Here is a 5238-nt window from a genome sequence, read left to right as displayed (position 1 = left end):
CCCCTCTTTGGGTTGTAAGTAGACAGCCCACTCTCGTGGTCTGGGTAGTTTCAGTCTGGTAGCCCTTCCTGGGCACATGGTTATCTGAGGATATATATGTGCTAGCTCAGTGACTGCTCCCCTTCTTAGGGTCTTTAAGTAGCGGTCTCCTTGAGCCCTTGCCTAGACAGTGCTATCTCCCCTGCTAGGGTCGTAAGTAGATAGCCCACTCTCTGTGATCTGGGCAGCTCTGCAGTAAGGCTATTTAGGCTGTGTCTATTGTGGGACTGACAAACGGTAGGGACTTCCCTGGTATAGCCACCTGAGGGTGGTTATATTCCAGCCATTGTTATGGCAGGACTCGACTTACTTAATTACAGCTTTCTGAGATTAGCTGTGTTCTACTGCAGTTGCGGTGAGCCTTCTACTGGAGCAGTCCTTTTTCTTGGGGCCTAGTTGAACCCGTACCTAGACAGTTGTCTCCCCTCTTTGGGTCATAAGTAAACAGCCCATTCTTTGTGGTCTGGGTAGTTTTTCAGTAGCCCTTCCTAGGAACATAGCTATCTAAAGATATCTATGTGCTAGATCAGGGATTGCTCCCTTGCTTAGGGTTTTAAGTAGCGATCTTTTGAGCCCTAGACAGTGTTGTCTCCCCTCTTTGGGTCATAAGTAGGCAGCCCACTCTTTGTGGTCTGGGTAGTTTTTCAGTCAGTCCCCCTTCCAAGGTATATAGCTATCCGAGGATATCTATGTGCTAGATCAGTGACTGCTCCCCTTCTTAGGGTTTTAAGTAGCGGTCTTTTGAGCCCTTACCTAGCGGTCTATTACCTAGACAGTGTTGTCTCCCCTTTTTGGATTGTAAGTGGACAGCCCACTTTTGTGTTCTGGGTAGTTTCAGTCTGAAAGCCCTTCCTGGGTACATGGTTATCTGAGGATACCTATGTGCTAGCTCAGTGACTGCTCCCCTTCTTAGGGTCTTTAAGTAGCAGTCTCCTTGAGCCCTTGCCTAGACAGTGCTATCTCCCCTGCTAGGGTAGTAAGTAGATAGCCCACTCTCTGTGGTCTGGGCAGCTCGATAGGAAGGCTATCTCGCTATGTTATTCTGGTCCACAAGCCTTCATAAGACTTAGGGACATTGCTATCTGAGGATAGCCGTGCTCCAGCTCAGCAGTTACTCTTTTCTTGGGATCTCTGAGCTCCTTTGGAGGCTTTCTGTTAGCCTCTTCAGTGGTCTTGTGTATCCAGGCTAGTTCTGCTCATATAGCATAGCTATCTAGGATAGCCGTGCTCTTAACTTGGTGGGGTGTTCCCCTTGATCTATTCGGGTTCCCCAGTTGTCACACACGCCAAGATGTGTGAGCAGCCCGTGGCATCAGTAGCATGGCCCTTTCTGAGGAAAGGCTTGGCGTATGTATGTCGCTTCCTTGGTGCTCCTCCACCAGGTTGACAGGCAGTCGCCTCTGCACGGCGTGGTTGGATTTCGTTCCCCAATGTGCCCCCAGGGTCTAGTTCCCTAGAAGGGGAACGTCTCAGGTTACGCATGTAACCATGGTTCCCAGAGAGGGAACGAGACGCTGCACCCCCTTTCGGCCTGCCTGTTTACGTCTCCTTCAGACAGCTAAGTGGATGACGTATTCAGCAGGTGCTCTTTTATACTTCCGAGCATCCCGCCTATGACGTCATGGGCCAGGTGGGCCAATAGATTGGTGTTGTTTCACGCGTGCTTCAGACACCGGTCATGCAGGCTGCATTACCCAATGTAATGCATTACCCAGCGTCTTGTTCCCTCTCGGGGAACCATGGTTACATGCGTAACCCGAGACGTTTTATTTGGTTTTAGAGATTTTAGGTTTCTTTGTATCTTCTCGTTGTTTTGTCACAAAAGCTGGTTGTGGGAACAAATAGTAGTTTGAGGCAGGATCTAATTGCAGCGGTATATGGATTTATAAATCCAAACAAGGAGTATAGTGTAAATTATAGTTTTTAGGCAAAGACTAACAACACAAAACACAGCAAACCATCAAAGCTATGATGAAAACAGACAATGAAATGAAAAAACCAGAGGCTATTAAATACAATAAACAGAACAAGATAATGAACAAGCCACAGTTATAACACAAAAGGACTAATCAGTAACTTAGGAGACAAACTAGGGCATAATCAGAAAGAGGGGTGTGTCTGTATGGTGGCCAGGGGTGGCACCGGCCCCCACTGAATCTGGTTGGCCACCCCAGGTGTCCCCACCTACTAGATTTCTAACTCAATTTCTAACTGCATCTAGCAGTGGCAGAACCTGGCATGAGCAGCTGCCTAGAAATGTCCTCCTAAAACATCCTTCTCATTATAAATAAAGCATTTATTTAATCAAGCTTATTTAAAAGGCTCGTTTTGGATCCAAGGGGCAAGGTGACATCACCTGGGTCGTTTGCATAAACACTGCCTGTAGAGCAAGACATCGACGAATAGTCTTCTTTGAACCATAGGCCCCGCCCACTGGTGTTCATTCGCTTAACGTCTGACATGTCACATCAAAAGCAAATAGAAATTACAGTCACTGCCACTATCTTGTCTATACTGGATACAATATAGAGATGCACATTCATTTTCTGACACAGTCCACGCATTTGAGTCTGTCAATAGGACAAATGGAGTGAAAGAACATTCGCTTTGATGCGTTTGGTCTAAACAGCTCTTTGCATCTACAGTATATACAGATATCAGAAGGATCCCAGCGTAAGTAACAAGTGGATAGTTCATTTTTAATGGCGCCCCGGATCGAGTCAGAGGATTGATCGGAGCATTTCGTATTGTAAACGCACAGTGTATACACACATCCTCAGTGTATTGGCACAGTGGCATGGAGAATTCACAAAGAAACATTTGTTGAAAGATGAAGTGGTACTAGATCTGACTGCAGCTGCATCACAAACTGTAAGTTAATGATTTAATAATGCTTTGTCTGGAAATGACTGTTTTAATTTTATTATGTTGTCAAAACACACATGCAGTAGTGAGGGTTGATACTGTTTCCTATGCAATGACGTTAGCCAATCATAGCAGTGGCTGAATACTGAGAAGCCTTAAAGGACACGCCCCTTAAAAACGGGTCGTTTTAGAGAGAGGGTCAGAATGAGTGTTGAAAATAATAATTTTTCCACATATTTATTTATTTATCTGTGGAAAAACTTTAATAGCGTTATAAGTAATCCTTAAGCATTTGCGCTTCGGGTGTCCCGAATTCGAATCCCGCTTCATGGACCTTTCCCGATCCCGTCCCCCTCTCTCTCTCCCACTTGCTTCCTGTCCTATCAAGAAAAATGAATACACACACCCAGAGCATCCTTAAAAAAGTTCCTATAGATTGTGCGAAGGGTCATACTGTACACATGAAACATCATCAGAGTAACACAAATAACAACAGTGAAATAGTAATACATAAAAATGAACTAAATATAAAAAATGTAACACAACACACTTTAATGTACATTACTTATGATAAGAATAAAAATAATCAAAACTTACATAAAATACCATCATATGTCATGTGTCACACAGGGACTTCTGGGAGTGTACTTTTATTGTTTTTCATAGTCATTTATAGTGTAATTCATAGTTGCAAAAAAAATTGGGGGGAAAAAAATGATAGTATTTTACAATAAAATTACATATAATGGGATGTTTTGCCCTTTATTTTCATTGTATAACTAACTAGGCCTTTATAACTAGGCCTAGGTCTATTATGTCTTCTAAGATAATTAAACAAATGCATTCAGGGGGACAAGGCAAAAACTGCTTTGGCCAATACACAAAGCACATCACCGATAAAGGATAATATAACCTAGAGAAGGAAATTAAAGGTGTTGACTGAGACAAGGTTTTAGAAGAGCTAAACACTGAACTCTGGCATGTCTAGAATGCTGCTGTACATAAGAAACAGCTGGATACATATTGGTAGAAAGATATTTCTTTTAAGTGCACAAAGCACCTGTTAGAAGCCCGTACACCTTGTGCTTCAGTTTATTTGCTTATTTTTGCTTATATTTGCCCAATGCTGCTCATCTTGAACCATCACTGAATATTAATGTGCCTTAAGGTAAAACTGGCCTCAAACATTCACACTTCAACAACTTTGAACCAAGTTATCTGAACATTAGTTATTTTAAAGAGCAGGTTGCTTTCAATAAAGACTAATAAGCAAAAAGAATTTGCTACATAAATAATAGATTCATTGGCAGACTGACTCCAAACAATATGGAAAAGCGCATATATCTATAACAGAGCATGTTTTAGATTCCTGTAGTGCCATTCTTCAGGAACATCCTATTGAACTGCAGAGCTGAACACTACATGTATAATACATGAATTATCTTCTTTTCTGCTTTGATTTTCAGCTTTCACCTGCTTAAGGTCCAATCTGAGAGTTTTTTTTTTTTTTTTGAAGGTTAACCTTATTTAATTTGATCAGGGGATAAAAAAATGAATGCTGTATAGGAAGCAAACAGTGGTATACTTTATGTTTAATAATTCCGTTTTATTAGCTCAGCACTGAAAAAATTCAAGAATTTACCTCAAATGTCCTTCTAAAATACACAGGGGAAAATATTGTGTTTTTAACATTTCTGTTACTGCTATAGTTTCATTACAGCCCACTGTTATAAAAGCCTGTTGCCCATGGTTTAACACACTCTTTTCTGTCACTTTTCCCAAATGTAACCGAAAATGAAGGAAGCTGAGAAACATAAACAAGACCAACTAATAAATCTACTGCATGGAAGAAGTAGATTGAAGAATGTTATTTATAATATAAGAATCGTCTTTGTGTCAGGCTTTCATTGAGGGTAAGCTTTTATGGGATTTAAAGGTAAGGTTGTTGTGCCCCCTCCTGGAGTTAGTTGGATAGCACAGCCCATTATTACATATAAAATACACTCACCGGCCACTTTCTTCACAGGTACACCTGTTCAACTGCTCATTAACGCACATATCTTAATCAGTCAATCACATGGCAGCAACTTGATTCATTTAGGCATGTAGACATGGTCAAGACAATCTGCTGAAGTTTAAATCAAGCATCAGAATGGGGAAGAAAGGTGATTCAGGTGACTTTGAATGCAACGTGGTTGTTGGTGCCAGATGGGTTGATCTGAGTATTTCAGAAACTGCTGATTTACTTTGATTTTCACGTACAACCATCTCTAGCTTTTACAGAGAATGGTCTGAAAAAGAGAAAATATGCAGTGAGAGGCAATTCTGTGCCTT

The sequence above is a fragment of the Sinocyclocheilus rhinocerous genome, unplaced genomic scaffold (assembly GCF_001515625.1).
Source record: "Sinocyclocheilus rhinocerous isolate Xijiao unplaced genomic scaffold, SAMN03320098_v1.1 scaffold4403, whole genome shotgun sequence".
NCBI lineage: Eukaryota > Metazoa > Chordata > Actinopteri > Cypriniformes > Cyprinidae > Sinocyclocheilus > Sinocyclocheilus rhinocerous.
This window is presented reverse-complemented; position numbering follows the sequence as displayed.